Here is an 18,383-nt window from a genome sequence, read left to right on the forward strand (position 1 = left end):
TGATCACGGACATGACGAGGAGTCTCGAAATGGTCGAGACGTAAAGATTGATATATTGGACGACTATATTCGGACACCGGAAGTGTTCCGGAGAAGTTTCGGATTAAACCGGAGTGCCGGAGTGTTACCGGAACCCCCCGGGGAAGTATTGGGCCTTAGTGGGCCTTGAGGGGAGAGAGAGGGCAGCAGCCAGGAGGTGGTGCGCCCCCTCCCAGAGGAGTCCTAGTTGGACTAGGAGAGGGGGGCGCAGCCCCCTTTCCCTCTCCCTCTCCCTCTCTTTCCTTCCCCCCTTCTTTTCCTAGTAGGACAAGGAAAGGGGAGTCCTACTCCTACTAGGAGGAGGACTCCCCCCCTCTCCTTGGCGCGCCCCATAGGCAGCCGGCCTCCCCCTTGCTCCTTTATATACGGGGGCAGGGGGGCACCTAAGAACACACTTGATATACGATATTTTACCGTGTGCGGTGCCCCCCTCCACCAGATTACACCTCGATAATACCGTCGCGGAGCTTAGGCGAAGCCCTGCGTCGGTGGAACATCATCATCGTCACCACGCCGTCGTGCTGACGAAACTCTCCCTCAACACTCAGCTGGATCGGAGTTCGAGGGACGTCATCGAGCTGAACGTGTGTAGAACTTCGGAGGTGCCGTGCGTTCGGTACTTGATCGGTCGGATCGTGAAGACGTACGACTACATCAACCGCGTTGTGATAACGCTTCCGCTGTCGGTCTACGAGGGTACGTGGACAACACTCTCCCCTCTCGTTGCTATGCATCACCATGATCTTGCGTGTGCGTAGGAAATTTTTGAAATTACTACGTTCCCCAACAGTGGCATCCGAGCCTGGTTTTATGCGTTGATGCTATGCACGAGTAGAACACAAGTGAGTTGTGGGCGATATAAGTCATACTGCTTACCAGCATGTCATACTTTGGTTCAGCGGTATTGTGAGATGAAGCGGCCCGGACCGACATTACGCGTACGCTTACGCGAGACTGGTTTCACCGTTCGGAGCACTCGTTGCTTAAAGGTGACTGGCGGGTGTCTGTCTCTCTCACTTTAGTTGAACCGAGTGTGGCTACGCCCGGTCCTTGCGAAGGTTAAAACAGCACCAACTTGACAAACTATCGTTGTGGTTTTGATGCGTAGGTAAGAACGGTTCTTGCTAAGCCCGTAGCAGCCACGTAAAATATGCAACAACAAAGTAGAGATCGTCTAACTTGTTTTTGCAGGGCATGTTGTGATGTGATATGGTCAAGACATGATGTGATATAATGTGTTGTATGAGATGATCATGTTTTGTAACCGAGTTATCGTCAACTGGCAGGAGCCATATGGTTGTCGCTTTATTGTATGAGATGCAATCGCCATGTAATAGTTTTACTTTATCACTAAACGGTAGCGATAGTCGTAAAAGCAATAAGTTGGCGAGACGACAATGATACTACGATGGAGATCAAGGTGTCGAGCCGGTGACGATGGTGATCATGATGGTGCTTCGGAGATGGAGATCACAAGCACGGTGCTTTGGAGATGGAGATCACAAGCACAAGATGATGATGGCCATATCATATCACTTATATTGATTGCATGTGATGTTAATCCATTATGCATCTTATCTTGCTTTGTTTGACGGTAGCATTATAAGATGATCTCTCACTAAAATTTCAAGATAAAAGTGTTCTCCCTGAGTATGCACCGTTGCAAAAGTTCTTCGTGCTGAGACACCACGTGTTAATCGGGTGTGATAGGCTCTACGTTCAAATACAACGGGTGCAAAACAGTTGCACACGCGGAGTACTCAGGTTAAACTTGACGAGCCTAGCATATGTACAGATATGGCCTCGGAACACAGAGACCGAAAGGTCGAGCGTGAATCATATAGTAGATATGATCAACATAGTGATGTTCACCATTGAAACTACTCCATCTCACGTGTTAATCGGACATGGTTTAGTTGCTTTGGATCACGTAATCACTTAGATGATTAGAGAGATGTCTATCTAAGTGGGAGTTCTTAAGTAATATGATTAATTGAACTTAAATTTATCATGAACTTAGTACCTGATAGTATCTAGCTTGTCTATGTTAATTGTAGATATATGGCCCGTGCTGTTGTGCCATTGAATTTTAATGCGTTCCTTGAGAAAGCTAAGTTGAAAGATGATGGTAGCAATTACACGGACTGGGTCCGTAACCTGAGGATTATCCTCATTGCTGCACAGAAGAATTACGTCCTGGAAGCACCGCTAGGTGCCAGGCCTCCTGCAAGAGCTACGCCAGAAGTTATGAACGTCTGGCAAAGCAAAGCTGATGACTACTCAATAGTTCAGTGTGCCATGCTTTACGGCTTAGAACCGGGACTTCAACGACGTTTTGAACGTCATGGAGCATATGAGATGTTCCAGGAGTTGAAGTTAATATTTCAAGCAAATGCCCAGATTGAGAGATATGAAGTCTCCAATAAGTTCTATAGCTGCAAGATGGAAGAGAATAGTTCTGTCAGTGAGCATATACTCAGAATGTCTGGGTATAATAATCACTTAATTCAACTGGGAGTTCAACTTCCGGATGATTGCGTCATTGACAGAATTCTTCAATCACTGCCACCAAGCTACAAGAGCTTCGTGATGAACTATAACATGCAAGGGATGAATAAGACGATTCCCGAGCTCTTCGCAATGCTAAAGGCAGCGGAGGTAGAAATCAAAAAGGAGCATCAAGTGTTGATGGTCAGTAAAACCACTAGTTTCAAGAAAAAGGGCAAAGGGAAGAAGAAAGGGAACTTCAAGAAGAATAGCAAGCAAGTTGCTGTTCAGGAGAAGAAATCCAAGTCTGGACCTAAGCCTGAAACTGAGTGCTTCTACTGTAAGCAGACTGGCCACTGGAAGCGGAACTGCCCCAAGTATTTGGCGGATAAGAAGGATGGCAAGGTTAACAAAGGTATATGTGATATACATGTTATTGATGTGTACCTTACTAATACTCGCAGTAGCACCTGGGTATTTGATACTGGTTCTGTTGCTAATATTTGCAACTCAAAACAGGGGCTACGGATTAAGCGAAGTTTAGCTAAGGACGAGGTGACGATGCGCGTGGGAAATGGTTCCAAAGTCGATGTGATCGCCGTCGGCACGCTACCTCTACATCTACCTTCGGGATTAGTTTTATACCTAAATAATTGTTATTTGGTGCCAGCGTTGAGCATGAACATTATATCTGGATCTTGTTTAATGCGAGACGGTTATTCATTTAAATCAGAGAATAATGGTTGTTCTATTTATATGAATAATATCTTTTATGGTCATGCACCCTTGAAGAGTGGTCTATTTTTAATGAATCTCGATAGTAGTGATACACATATTCATAATGTTGAAGCCAAAAGATGCAGAGTTAATAATGACAGTGCAACTTATTTGTGGCACTGCCGTTTGGGTCATATCGGTGTAAAGCGCATGAAGAGACTCCATACTGATGGAATTTTGGAATCACTTGATTTTGAATCACTTGGTACTTGCGAACCGTGCCTTATGGGCAAGATGACCAAAACACCGTTCTCCGGAACTATGGAGAGAGCAACAGATTTGTTGGAAATCATACATACAGATGTATGTGGTCCGATGAATATTGAAGCTCGTGGCGGATATCGTTATTTTCTCACCTTCACAGATGATTTGAGCAGATATGGGTATATCTACTTAATGAAACATAAGTCTGAAACATTTGAAAAGTTCAAAGAATTTCAGAGTGAAGTTGAAAATCATCGTAACAAGAAAATAAAATTCCTACGATCTGATCGTGGAGGAGAATATTTGAGTTACGAGTTTGGTCTACATTTGAAACAATGCGGAATAGTTTCGCAACTCACGCCACCCGGAACACCACAGCGTAATGGTGTGTCTGAACGTCGTAATCGCACTTTACTAGATATGGTGCGATCTATGATGTCTCTTACTGATTTACCGCTATCGTTTTGGGATTATGCTTTAGAGACGGCTGCATTCACTCTAAATAGGACACCATCGAAATCCGTTGAGACAACGCCTTTTGAACTATGGTTTGGCAAGAAACCAAAGTTGTCGTATCTTAAAGTTTGGGGTTGCGATGGTTATGTGAAGAAACTTCAACCTGATAAGCTCGAGCCTAAATCGGAGAAATGTGTCTTCATAGGATACCCAAAGGAGACCGTTGGGTACACCTTCTATCACAGATCCGAAGGCAAGATATTTGTTGCTAGAAATGGATCCTTTCTGGAGAAGGAGTTTCTCTCGAAAGATGTGAGTGGGAGGAAAGTAGAACTTGATGAGGTAACTATACCTGCTCCCTTATTGGAAAGTAGATCATCGCAGAGATCAGTTTCTGCGACACCTACACCAAGTAGTGAGGAAGTTAATGATAATGATCATGAAACTTCAGATCAAGTTATTACTGAACTTTGTAGGTCAACTAGATCAAGATCCGCACCAGAGTGGTACGGTAATCCTGTTCTGGAGGTCATGTTACTAGACCATGGCGAACCTACGAACTATGAAGAAGCGATGGTGAGCCCAGATTCCGAAAAATGGCTTGAAGCCATGAAATCCGAGATGGGATCCATGTATGAGAACAAAGTATGGACTTTGGTTGACTTGCCCGATGGTCGGCAAGCCATTGAAAATAAATGGATCTTCAAGAAGAAGACTGACGCTGATGGTAATGTTACTATCTATAAAGCTCGACTTGTTGCGAAAGGTTTTCGACAAGTTCAAGGAATTGACTACGATGAGACCTTCTCACCCGTAGCGATGCTTAAGTCTGTCCGAATCATGTTAGCAATTGCCGCATTTTATGATTATGAAATTTGGCAAATGGATGTCAAAACTGCGTTCCTGAATGGATTTCTGGAAGAAGAGTTGTATATGATACAACCGGAAGGTTTTGTCGATCCAAAGGGAGCTAACAAAGTGTGCAAGCTCCAACGATCCATTTATGGACTGGTGCAAGCCTCTCGGAGTTGGAATAAACGCTTTGATAGTGTGATCAAAGCATTTGGTTTTATACAGACTTTTGGAGAAGCCTGTATTTACAAGAAAGTGAGTGGGAGCTCGATAGCATTTCTGATATTATATGTGGATGACATATTACTGATTGGAAATGATATTGAATTTCTGGATAGCATAAAGGGATACTTGAATAAGAGTTTTTCAATGAAAGACCTCGGTGAAGCTGCATATATATTAGGCATTAAGATCTATAGAGATAGATCAAGGCGCTTAATTGGACTTTCACAAAGCACATACCTTGACAAAGTTTTGAAGAAGTTCAAAATGGATCAAGCAAAGAAAGGGTTCTTGCCTGTACTACAAGGTGTGAGATTGAGTAAGACTCAATGCCCGACCACTGCAGAAGATAGAGAGAAGATGAAAGATGTTCCCTATGCTTCAGCCATAGGCTCTATCATGTATGCAATGCTGTGTACCAGACCTGATGTGTCCCTGGCTATAAGTTTAGCAGGGAGGTACCAAAGTAATCCAGGAGTGGATCACTGGACAGCGGTCAAGAACATCCTGAAATACCTGAAAAGGACTAAGGATATGTTTCTCGTATATGGAGGTGACAAAGAGCTCATCGTAAATGGTTACGTTGATGCAAGCTTTGACACTGATCCGGACGATTCGAAATCGCAAACCGGATACGTATTTACATTGAACGGTGGAGCTGTCAGTTGGTGCAGTTCCAAGCAAAGTGTCGTGGCGGGATCTACGTGTGAAGTGGAATACATAGCTGCTTCGGAAGTAGCGAATGAAGGAGTCTGGATGAAGGAGTTCATAACCGATCTAGGTGTCATACCTAGTACATCGGGACCAATGAAAATCTTTTGTGATAATACTGGTGCAATTGCCTTAGCAAAGGAATCCAGATTTCACAAGAGAACCAAGCACATCAGAAGACGCTTCAATTCCATCCGGGATTTAGTCCAGGTGGGAGACATAGAAATTTGCAAGATACATACGGATCTGAATGTAGCAGATCCGTTGACTAAGCCTCTTCCACGAGCAAAACATGATCAGCACCAAGACTCCATGGGTGTAAGAATCATTACTATGTAATCTAGATTATTGACTCTAGTGCAAGTGGGAGACTGAAGGAAATATGCCCTAGAGGCAATAATAAAGTATTATATATTTCCTTATATCATGATAAATGTTTATTATTCATGCTAGAATTGTATTAACTGGAAACATAATACATGTGTGAATACATAGACAAACAAAGTGTCACTAGTATGCCTCTACTTGACTAGTTCGTTAATCAAAGATGGTTATGTTTCCTAGCCATAGACATGAGTTGTCATTTGATTAACGGGATCACCTCATTAGGAGAATGACGTGATTGACATGACCCATTACATTAGCTTAGCACCCGATCGTTTAGTATGTTGCTATTGCTTTCTTCATGACTTATACATGTTCCTATGACTATGAGATTATGCAACTCCCGTTTACCGGAGGAACACTTTGTGTGCTACCAAACGTCACAACGTAACTGGGTGATTATAAAGGTGCTCTACAGGTGTCTCCAAAGGTACTTGTTGGGTTGGCGTATTTCGAGATTAGGATTTGTCACTCCGATTGTCGGAGAGGTATCTCAGGGCCCACTCGGTAATGCACATCACTATAAGCCTTGCAAGCATTGTGACTAATGAGTTAGTTACGGGATGATGTATTACGGAACGAGTAAAGAGACTTGCCGGTAACGAGATTGAACTAGGTATCGAGATACCGACGATCGAATCTCGGGCAAGTAACATACCGATGACAAAGGGAACAACGTATGTTGTTATGCGGTCTGACCAATAAAGATCTTCGTAGACTATGTAGGAGCCAATATGGGCATCCAGGTCCCGCTATTGGTTATTGACCGGAGAGGTGTCTCGGTCATGTCTACATAGTTCTCGAACCCAAAGGGTCCGCACGCTTAAAGTTACGATGACAGTTTTATTATGACTTTATATGATTTGATGTACCAAAGGTTGTTCGGAGTCTCGGATGTGATCACGGACATGACGAGGAGTCTCGAAATGGTCGAGACGTAAAGATTGATATATTGGACGACTATATTCGGACACCGGAAGTGTTCCGGAGAAGTTTCGGATTAAACCGGAGTGCCGGAGTGTTACCGGAACCCCCCGGGGAAGTATTGGGCCTTAGTGGGCCTTGAGGGGAGAGAGAGGGCAGCAGCCAGGAGGTGGTGCGCCCCCTCCCAGAGGAGTCCTAGTTGGACTAGGAGAGGGGGGCGCAGCCCCCTTTCCCTCTCCCTCTCCCTCTCTTTCCTTCCCCCCTTCTTTTCCTAGTAGGACAAGGAAAGGGGAGTCCTACTCCTACTAGGAGGAGGACTCCCCCCCTCTCCTTGGCGCGCCCCATAGGCAGCCGGCCTCCCCCTTGCTCCTTTATATACGGGGGCAGGGGGGCACCTAAGAACACACTTGATATACGATATTTTAGCCGTGTGCGGTGCCCCCCTCCACCAGATTACACCTCGATAATACCTTCGCGGAGCTTAGGCGAAGCCCTGCGTCGGTGGAACATCATCATCGTCACCACGCCGTCGTGCTGACGAAACTCTCCCTCAACACTCGGCTGGATCGGAGTTCGAGGGACGTCATCGAGCTGAACGTGTGTAGAACTTCGGAGGTGCCGTGCGTTCGGTACTTGATCGGTCGGATCGTGAAGACGTACGACTACATCAACCGCGTTGTGATAACGCTTCCGCTGTCGGTCTACGAGGGTACGTGGACAACACTCTCCCCTCTCGTTGCTATGCATCACCATGATCTTGCGTGTGCGTAGGAAATTTTTGAAATTACTACGTTCCCCAACACGCGGGGGTTTGCGCCTCCACTTAAACAGAGAGAGGGCGCTGCGCGGGTCACTGACAGTGGGTCCAGAGGGCCCACTAGTCAGGTTTGACTGGTCTCCCTCTCCCTCCCTTTTCTGTGCCCGAACGGTGGCGAGGCTCCGGCGACAGACGGCGGCTCCTCGAGGGCACCCAAGGGCGGGAATGGGACGGCAAGACCGAGGCGGTCCCCGGGGTGGTTGCTGGGTCGGAGGAGGTGGCAGGAATCGCCGGCGGCGAGCTTCGCGGCGAAGGGAGGCTACGGTGGTGAAGTGACTATTGTGCTCCGGTGGTCTCCGATCGAGTTTGGGCAGCTGGGCAGCTCCGCAAGACTACGGGGAAGCTTCTGGTAGTGCTGGTTGGGCGAGAGGGTGGCCGGTTGCGACGAATCGCACCGGGGCTTGGCGGCGGCCGAGCTGGCCGGAGTTGAGGGAGACGGCCACCACAGGTCGATTCACTACGCGGGAAGCTCTACGAAGAGTGCCTGAAGTCGCGTGAGTGCTCGGAGGGGCTCGATGACCCTTTATATAGCGCTCGAGGCAGGTTCCCGCGGTGGCAGAGGATAGGATCGCCGGCGACAGCCGTTGCTGTAGTTGCAGGGCATCGCAGCGGCGACGAAAGCGTGCCGACGAGCGGGGGATAAGCACGAGCTATTCACAGGGGCAGCTGGCGTGCGCTGGTGGCTTGGGCGGCGCCGTCCGCGGCGGAATCTGCTGCCGACGCCGGCGTGCCGCCAAGGGCGCGGCCAGCGGTGCAGCAGGACGCCAGAGGGATCGTGGAGCAGGGGGGCGGCTAGTGCGCAGCTCAGCGATGCAGAGGGAGCCAGGGTCGGGTCGCGTCGCGTGCGACAGTGCGGCGTGTCGGCGTAGTGCGCGCGCGTGCAAAACGTGCGCTCTGGGCGCGCCCAGAGCACGCACGGCACCTGTTTGACGCAATGCCAGCGCGCTCTAGAGCTCGAGGGTGGAGCTGGCACTGCACAGGATGGAGGTAGGGGTAGCAAAGCACTCAGTGGACAAGGTGGATAGGTCAGGGGTTCCAGTCAACAATGCAAACCAGAGAGCTTGCCAAAAGTGGCTGTGCACACTAGGTGTTCGACAGAATGCCAAGTGCACCTAGGCAACTCTTGGAGTGGCCAAAATCTCCAGACCAGTGTCTCCTTAGATACAGGAGATGGTGGTGAGATTAGTTTGGCAAAAACAGAAAGTTGATAGTGCAAGTTTTGCAAAACTCCAGTTTTGGGCAGAAAGAAAAGGGGTTTAGAACATGCACTTCAAAACCTCCAATGAGCCCAATCTCCTGGACTTAAGAGTTTTGTAGGGAGGGCTACAAGTAGGAGAAAGCTCAGGGTCACTAGAGCAAGGAAAAATATGGTTGTAGTACAAATCACCAAATTGGACCAGAATGCAAAAGAGGTTGATCCACTCAAATCTTCCAAAGAACATCATTGGGTTTTTGCTTGAAGATGAATTGTATGCATCCACTGTCATCTCCAAACACTTGGAAGAATTTTTGAAGAAATATTTAAATGGGTTGCAGTGCAAAAGTGCGTGCTGGACCAGATTGGAAAAATTGGTGTAGAGCTCAAAGTCTCCAATGGCCAGAAGGTATCTTTGCATAAAAGTGATGTGGAAACATCACATGACATCCCCAAATTTTGGTGGAATTTTTAGGAGCATTTATCAAATGGTTGTAGTGCAAATAGGCCCCAAATGCAAAAGGAAATCATTTTAAAGAAAGAAAGCTTTTTGAATAAATAAATCTTGCAACATTAAATCCACTCATAAATAATGGTTTTATTATAGAGAGAAATCAAGTCCAACAATACCTTTGAAGGTTTCTCCCACTAGAGGCAAAAATCCAAAATCACAAAAGGTAAAACTTGACAATTGGAAAAGTTTTATTTCCTCGCAATATTTTAATAAATAAAACAAGGCCAAAATTTTGGGGTGTCACACAAACCGAGAATCCTACTCCTGCCACACGTCCGTTCATGAGCGGGCCAGAATTAAACGCAACACCGGCCGAGCTCCTCCCGTACGCCCTCAGTTTAAACGAGGCCAGACGCCGGCCAAGCTCCTACCGTCCGCCCTCTATTTACACGAGGCCAGACAGACAGCGGGCAAGAATTGCACCCCTCCGCTGTTCCCCCATATCCTCCTTCACCATTTTCTCCACTCTTCCGATGGCTTCCGATGAGCCGTTCTCCGGCATATTACCCGGCTGGGTGGCCCGCCGATCCCTCCGGATACGGGCGAGGCCGCTCGGTGCTTCACCAACCTCGCTTGGCCCGACGGAGCCAGTTGCCGCCCCAAGCAGGCGCGTGGTTCAGCAACTTGCTGCTCTAGTTCAGCTCGATGAGGAGTGGCGAGTTGCTCCACGCCGGGACGACAGCTAGCACGCCGGTACGGGCGCCGTCACTGCCGCGTCGTACCGTGCCACCAGTGTCTGCGGTGGCCGCGCCTCCCGTGTCTGTGGGCGCGCCTCCCGTGCTTGCGGCAACGCCATGTAGGCAGAGACAGAAGCCGGGTGCATGGAGAGCGACGAGTCGGTGGCCAGCTTCTCCATGTCTGCCGCCATCATCGAGGAGAAGTAGAACAAGGGAGGCCGCCGCCACTTGGGACCCATGAAGGCCACCGCCGAGGCGACGACCACGGATTCAGCTGGTTTCTTTGCTGCTTCGTCTCTTCCGAGGACCTTCGTCGACCCCGCAAGTTTCTGACGGACATGAGGAAGACAAAGGGATCCGCGGGCGGCCATTTAGAACTAAAATAAGTCTAGATACATCCATTTCTAGGACAAGTATTTCCGGACGGATCGAGGGAGTATTAATTATACAACAGAGCCGGATTGGCACCTCTTAGTTCATTTAAATGTAATGAAATCCATCATGTTTATATGAAGATCTGGCTTTTTTATACGAAATCCTTCATGCTTATATGAAATCAGTCCGTGTTTGCACGAATTTCATCTGGTTGGTTAGAGTTGTAAAAATGTATGCCACTGGCGTTTGATGTCGTCCTCCGCTTAAGGAAGCGGGAAGAAATTTGCCGGCTGCTGTTGGAGATGCTCTTTATGCTGGAAATAATAGCGTGACATCCAATCCATTTGAGTTAATTTCCTGTATGATTGTCCCTCTATAAAAAGTTAATTGCATGTACAGTGTACACGTGACTTGCAGGGTGGCTACAGCTTCGTACAGAAAGTTAAAAAGAAACAAGTCCATCCTTAATCTTGTATTCTAAGTACTCTGTGGGTTCCACTGTCAGTACAGTAGTGAAAGAAGTATATATTAAATAAGTAGAGTAATATATAATTTAAAAATATAAAGTTAAAAGACAGAATTCAAACTCATGTCATCGCGTTGCGAGCATCCGGCGCTAACCAGCCAAGCACGTTTTTGTTGTAGACCATGCTGGAGATATATCTCCATGTCTACTCTTATATATACTCCATTCGTTCCTAAATATTTGTCTTTTTCAGATTTCAAATGGACTACCACATACGGATGTGTATGTAGACATATTGTAGTGTAGATTCACTCATTTTGCTCCGTATGTCTTTTCAGGAAGGGGTCAGATTTGTCCTTGATTTATTTATGAGGTATCCATATGGCACTGCACCGCCAAGAAAAGAGTGTAGCATCAAAATTATGGACTACTTTTTTGAGTATGTTGGTAAGGTCCGGTCATAGTCACTTGTTGAAATCTCTAAAAAGACAAATACTCCCTCCGTCCGGAAATACTTGTCATCAAAATGGATAAAAGGAAATGTATCTAGACGTATTTTAGTTTTAGATACATCTCTTTTTATCCATTTTGATTACAAGTATTTTCAGACGGAGGGTGTAGAAAACAGAGTTGGTCATGATGGTGTGCGTGCCATCCTGCAATATAGGCCGTCGGATTTATATCTAACGGATAGGAAAGAAACTATGGCAATTTTGCAAAAATATACCCACACGTCTCTCCACGTTCGCAAATAAGGCCTTCCCTCGTTCAACGTTTTCTCTCACAAGATAAAATACTCATACAAATGCATCTTGATGTTCCGTGCAACGCACGGGCAGCTAGCTAATTTCTTTAAAATAGTTGCTGCGATAATTGGGTTGAAGTGATATATTTTATGTCTGCCCCGAATGATTTCAGATTCACTAGTAGTAACAAAGAAAAGGTTGCCTTGTTAATTAACAGAAAACAGGGTGAAAACTATCACATGAGGCTGGTAAAAACAAGGCACACTGGGTTCAGCGTCATCGTCACTACAGTTGTGCGCGCGCGAGAAGTCTACATATCGAGGGGGCTATAGAGCGAGGCACCGAGACACAATGTTTGAGAGAGAAACCAATTGACAGATTATGACCAGATCGAGTTGTCACCCTTCTGATGTCATTGTTGGGGGGGAGGGAGAGAAAGACGTATCGAGAGTGTGCGCGGTAGGCACAGAGGCACAACTAGCGAGTGTGTGTGTTTGAAAGAGGAGTAGATAGATTATTATCAAGATCGATGTGCCACCCTAGTCCTTCGGTGCCGGGTAGTGTGTGTGTGTGTGTGTATGTTTGAGGTGTCACCCTACTCCTTCGGTATTGGGAAGTGTGGGTGTGTGTGGGGGGGGGCAGTGACACTCACATATCTCTACTCTTATAAAAAACAGAGTTGGTGATGATGGTGTTCCTGCCATCCTGCAATATAGGCCATCCGATTTATATCTGACGGACAGGAAGGAAACTATGGCAATTTTGCAAAAAGATACCCACACCCCTCTCCGCATTTGCAAATAAGGCATTCCCTCGTTCATCCTTTTCTCCCACAAGATAAACTTCTCATACAAATGCATCTTGATGTTCCGTGCAATGCATGGGCACCTTGCTAGTAGGGAGAAGGAGTTTGTGTGACACATATCTAGCTATATTAAGGGATAGGTAGAGAGCATATGTGTGAGAGACATTATTATACTTTGAGACATTAGTGGCTGTGGGTGGGCGGAATTAAAGGGGTGGGCGTGTTAGACATAGAGAGCGTGTGTGTATCTGTGCGAGTGACTTGTAGGACGGGGTAGAAAGATGAATTTAACCCTGACGGAGGGAGAGAAATACACGAAGTGCACGTGTGTGATTCCGATGCCCACAGGGAAATGAGATATGTATGCGTGTGAGAGAGATTGCACAATTCATTCACGTATCACTATCTAGCGATCGTGGACGTGCATCGCTTGAACATAAGTCAATATCTACTTCGTATCGTGGCCAAAGGTACAATATCGATTCAACGCTATAAAGATTGGACACTCACATATCACATTTTTTTCTATTTAAATAAACCTTTTTCAGTTGTGCATGCCAAAGTTACAGTGATGTTTCTTCAAACAACCAATGTAGCTATCATGTATATGCAGCATTGTTACTCTTGCATTCAAATTCATTAGTCTTGGATGATTTAAGTTTCTATTTTGAAGTAATATATGTGATATTCATATATGAATTCAACGGGTACGCAATTTATGAAATGGAGGCTATGTAATCATATGAGGTAACACTTTTAATTAGCTGACTACAATATCCATTTCTTTTTGTGCGCCTCTACACTAACACGTCAATGCATTATGTTTAAAGTAAATAACCAATGGCACTAAATTATCTATTTACACGAGAAATACATAGGCTGAGCGTTTGATCCCTTTTTTGTGAACGCGCCACTACACCCGTACGATTGGCCGCGCCCGTGTGAACGTCCAAGTTCTCGGCGCATCATCCCGAGTTATTGTCTTTTTTTCTGGGGTGGACTTCACACCAGTTATTAACTGCTGACACGTGCCCCGTGTACACAGTCTAGCATGACCTTCCCGCTAGCACGGTCCAAAAATAGTTGAAACTGGATACGAACGATCCCGCGGGAGGCAAAATCTCCCGCCTCCTTCTAAAATTTCCGCCACCTTAGTCTTTAGCATGCGAAATCCCCCTTTTGTCCTTGGTGCACGGAGACCAACAGTTACAATACCGCCCTCATCTACAAGATAGCTCGGGGCTGCTTTGGTAACTTCCGGTTCCCCCACTACACGGCACCCCCATTTCCTCTCCCCTCCCGCAAAAACGACTAACTCCACAGCACCAGAGCATCTTCCAACACGCCGTCCGTACTTCATCGCCCTTTCTCCCCTCCCCTCTCGAAACCCTAGACTGCTCATCCACTGGCGTACCATAGCCATTCACTGCCAGCGGCGTCCACCTCGCCGGATCTGCTTCTGCTGCCGCATCTACCCCTCCCACCTCCCCTAGGAACAAGTAGACTGCTCATCCACCACTGTACCACAGCCCATTCAGTGCCGGCCTTGTCCACGGCGCCGGATCTGCTTCGCCGGTACTCTCGTCAACCGCCGTGCATCTGCAGCGGCTCATTCGTACTCCCCACCGGAGACGCTTCGTCCACACCCCCCGGAGCCGCCCCACCGATGCCCCCGTCGACGGCCTCTGATCCTCTTCGCCGACACCTTCCTCAACCCTACCAGAGCCGCTTCGCCGACACCTTCCTCAACCCTACCTGAGCCGCTTCGCCGACACCATCGTCAACCCTACCGGAGTAGCTTCGCCTATACCATTCTCAACCCTACCGGGGCCGCTTTGCCAACTCACAAGTCCACGGCCTCAGATCCGCTTCCTCGCACCCTCATCCAACCTACCGGAGCAGCTTCTGACGCCCCGTCCACGGCCACAGATCCGCATCATCGACACCACCCTTAACCCAACCACCGGAGCAGCTTCTGACGCCCCGTCCACGGCCGCAGATCCGCATCGTTGACACCATCCTTAACCCAACCACCGGAGCAGCTTCTGACGCCCCGTACACGGCCGCAGATCCGCATCGTCGACACCATCCTTAACCCAACCACCGGAGCAGCTTCTGACGCCCCGTCCACGGCCGCAGATCCGCGTCGTTGACACCATCCTTAACCCAACCACCGGAGCAGCTTCTGACGCCCCGTCCACGGCCGCAGATCCGCGTCGTTGACACCATCCTTAACCCAACCACCGGAGCAGCTTCACCTACGCCCTCGTCCACGGCCACAGATCCGCTTCACCCACACTGTAGTCCACCCTACCGGAGCCGCTCCACAAACACCCTACTCGATGGTTCTAGATCTCCTTACCGGACCCCGACAGCCAGCGCAGCGTCATCACCTCGATGTTTCTAACCTGATTCCCACCGTCTGGAGAGATGCCAAGCACCCGCCATGGCCTAGGTACTTGTCACCTTTAAACCCGTCCAGCATCACCTGCCCGATGTACTTCAAATATACTAACCGGTCGCTGTTACCTGTTATGCAGCTGGCAAAAACTACAAGGACGATGTTTCTTCCAGATCTAACAGCTTGGCCAACCAAGATCCTGGACTGAGGCATAGCTATGATCTTGTAAGTGTGTCTCTCTCTCTTGTATTGTTCTGTGCCTGCCAGCTTGCTTTGCTAGGATTTCCGACCAGTAATCCCTTTGTGCAGACAATGATTTCTACTACTGGCTGCTAAATTAGATATGTAGATGTCATACATGATACTACCTCGTACCTCCGTTCCTAAATATAAGTCTTTCTAGAGATTCCACTATAGGCTACATAAGGAGCAAAATGAGTGAATCTACACTCAAAAATGCATCTATATACATCTGTATGTGCTCCATACTGGAATCTCTACAAAGACATATATTTAGGAACAGGGGCAGTACATTACACAAAATCGTAGGTGGCATGTAGGAATTCCAGTGCACTACATTAGGCTCCCTTAGAGTGCCTGCTAGTCCAGCATACAGAGTCATGGCTAGTTTATGGTACACACACAATCGTTAATTGGTGGTTTAAATATGCGCAAGGGATATGCAATGTAGTATCATGTAGAGATGTCTGAAATTGGCCGTGTCAACTTGCAGATAGGGTTACACAATGAAAAAGTACAAGATGTATGTGGCAATTTCATGGAACATCGCAAAAAAAGGAGAGGCAGCGGTGAGCCTATACAGTGTGCTATGGTACGTCACTCCTCCATTGCAATCATCGTGACATGTTATTTGTATGCCAGTTCTATTAGCCAAGTTTCTTAGGGACAGTTATTACGAGTTATCCTAAGAAAATAAGCACCTGTGAATATAAGCTCCATGTAATAAGCCAACCAGTTCTTTTCATTGCGTTTTCAGCTTATCTTTGGTATGATCAGTGGAAAGTCTAGATTGCATTATATTTTTTCATTTTGCTGCCCATATGGAAATTAATTTGACTTGCAAACATCACAAATTGAACCCAGTGCAGTAATTAATATGATAGGAAAACAGACCATCACTATTTGCTCCAAATGCAAATACAAAGATACCATCTACTTGGCACAATCTACTTTGGTCAATGTTTTCCATACAGATCCCATTGCCTAATTTAAACGAAGAACGCATGACCCACATTTAAATGAAGAACAATTATTTATTGAAATTCAATGGTCCAAGTGGCTGGTTATTATCGTATAGCAGCACCACCTGAAAGCGTCATATAGCAGCAGCAGCAGCTCATAGCAACTCATCATACAACAGCAGCAGTCTGCAATTCATCATATACCAGCAACAACTCATAGCAATTCATCATATAGCAGCAGCAGGAGCAGCTCATAGCAATTCATCATATAGCAGCAGCAGGAGTAGCTTGTAGCAACTCATCATATAGCAGCAGTAGTAGCAGCTCATAGCAATTCATCATATAGCAGCAGCAACAGCTCATAGCAACTCATCATACAACAGTAGCAGCTCATAGCAATTCGTCATATAGCAGCAACAGGAGCAGCTCATAGCAATGCATCATATAGCAGCAGCAGAAGCAGCTCATAGCAATTCATCGTATAGTGGATCAGAATGAAAATTTGGCAAAAAATCAGAGGAGATCCTCACCTTGTTGGATGAGCTCATCCTTCAACAGCACCTCAAGGCCATGGCCTGGGAGGAGGGGAGGGGGAATAAGGTGCCTTCTGCCGCATTGTGGCATCAGCCGTAGTTGTGCAGCGCCCGCCGGAGTAGTGCGTTGGACGAACCACAGTGGAGCAGCTACTGGAGACCATGAGAATGAGGGGCGGCACCAGAGGGAGGAGCAGCTAGGGAGATTTGCCCCTACCCGACGGCCATGTAGCCTAGCTGGACATAGCATCGTCGAGGACCAGGCCAGATGGGACCAGTGGTGACGGCTCGCTGGAGGAACCCTAGTGCTGCAGGCAGGGGATCGAGGTAGAGGGAAAGGGGAGAGGAGATGCAAGCGGGCAGGGCAATGAATGCTTGCGTGTTTGTTTTTACTTGAGGGTCAGGTGTGACACGGGCGTCAGCAGTTGCATTTTGAGTGTAATATAGGCAGGACAACAGAGTCATTTCACTATTCCCCTTCCCTTCAATTTTTAGTGAGGTTCTACCCGAAACACCCCCCTCCAAAGAGAAATTAGTTAAGCCCAAGCCCATAACTCAAAAATGACTTCTTTACATCTTTTATGGCTTATTTTGACAATATGCCCTGAAAAGGCGGAATCGAACTGGCCCTTAACCTGCAATTCAATTGTGCGTGCGATGATGAATCACTCCTGCCTGCTATCTGTACATTTAGGCATCACCATACATGGCATAACCTAATACATGTGCATTCCATTGTAGAATCTGGAATATGCAATGTTTATGTTAGTTCATACGTTGCACATGATGTTTAAATGCCCCTTAAATCTGGTCAGTCAAGTGATGGTCTTTAAGCCTCCTTCTTTGCTTCTTTTCTTGATATGTAAGATTTGCTCACACATCTGTTCAATTGCTTGTTTGCATCAGCCAGCCATACTAGGACTGTTTGCTTTGATTACTTGCTGTTCTTGACCTAATACTCTAACAGAGCTTGTCAACGATTTAAACACTAAGGGCTGCTGTAGTGGGGCCTTGTCTAACTCATAGGTGACATAAAGGTTTGGCTGCACACTACAGTAGGATCTCCAAGAGTACATGGAGATCCAGTTCGTAGGTATGCCTAGTTTTTACATAGTGCAGACATAGTAAATGCTCATTTCATTGTGTGCAAGTGCAAGAGATGTGGCATGTTTCATTATGTGGTGTTGTTTTGTTATAATCTCATCCTTTTGTGTTCACAGACTGGAAAGTATGCATATTTATTCCTCCAAGGAGACGAGTAACTAGTTTGTGTCACCTTGCAGAGGGGGTGCAATGAAGATTAGATTGAGGATTTCCAAGTACAAGATGTTAGGAAGGAGCCTTGCAAGAGAAGTAGGAGCTGCGCTGAGCCTCTTCAACCAGCTAAGGTAAGTCACTGTATGCAACTCAACAGTTCAATTCCTTGTTTGTTTCAGGCATAGTTAATTTTCTCTTTTCAATTGCTTTATTTGTCCTCAGTTAATGAGATGCCCAAATAATCATGCCTGATGTTCGGTACTTGTATCACTATTAGTTGACATAATTAAAGGCCTTACCATTTAATTACTCTGCCGAAGTGTGCCTGAAGCTTTGAAG

This window comes from Aegilops tauschii, chromosome 2, assembly GCF_002575655.3.
Source record: "Aegilops tauschii subsp. strangulata cultivar AL8/78 chromosome 2, Aet v6.0, whole genome shotgun sequence".
Lineage (NCBI taxonomy): Eukaryota > Viridiplantae > Streptophyta > Magnoliopsida > Poales > Poaceae > Aegilops > Aegilops tauschii.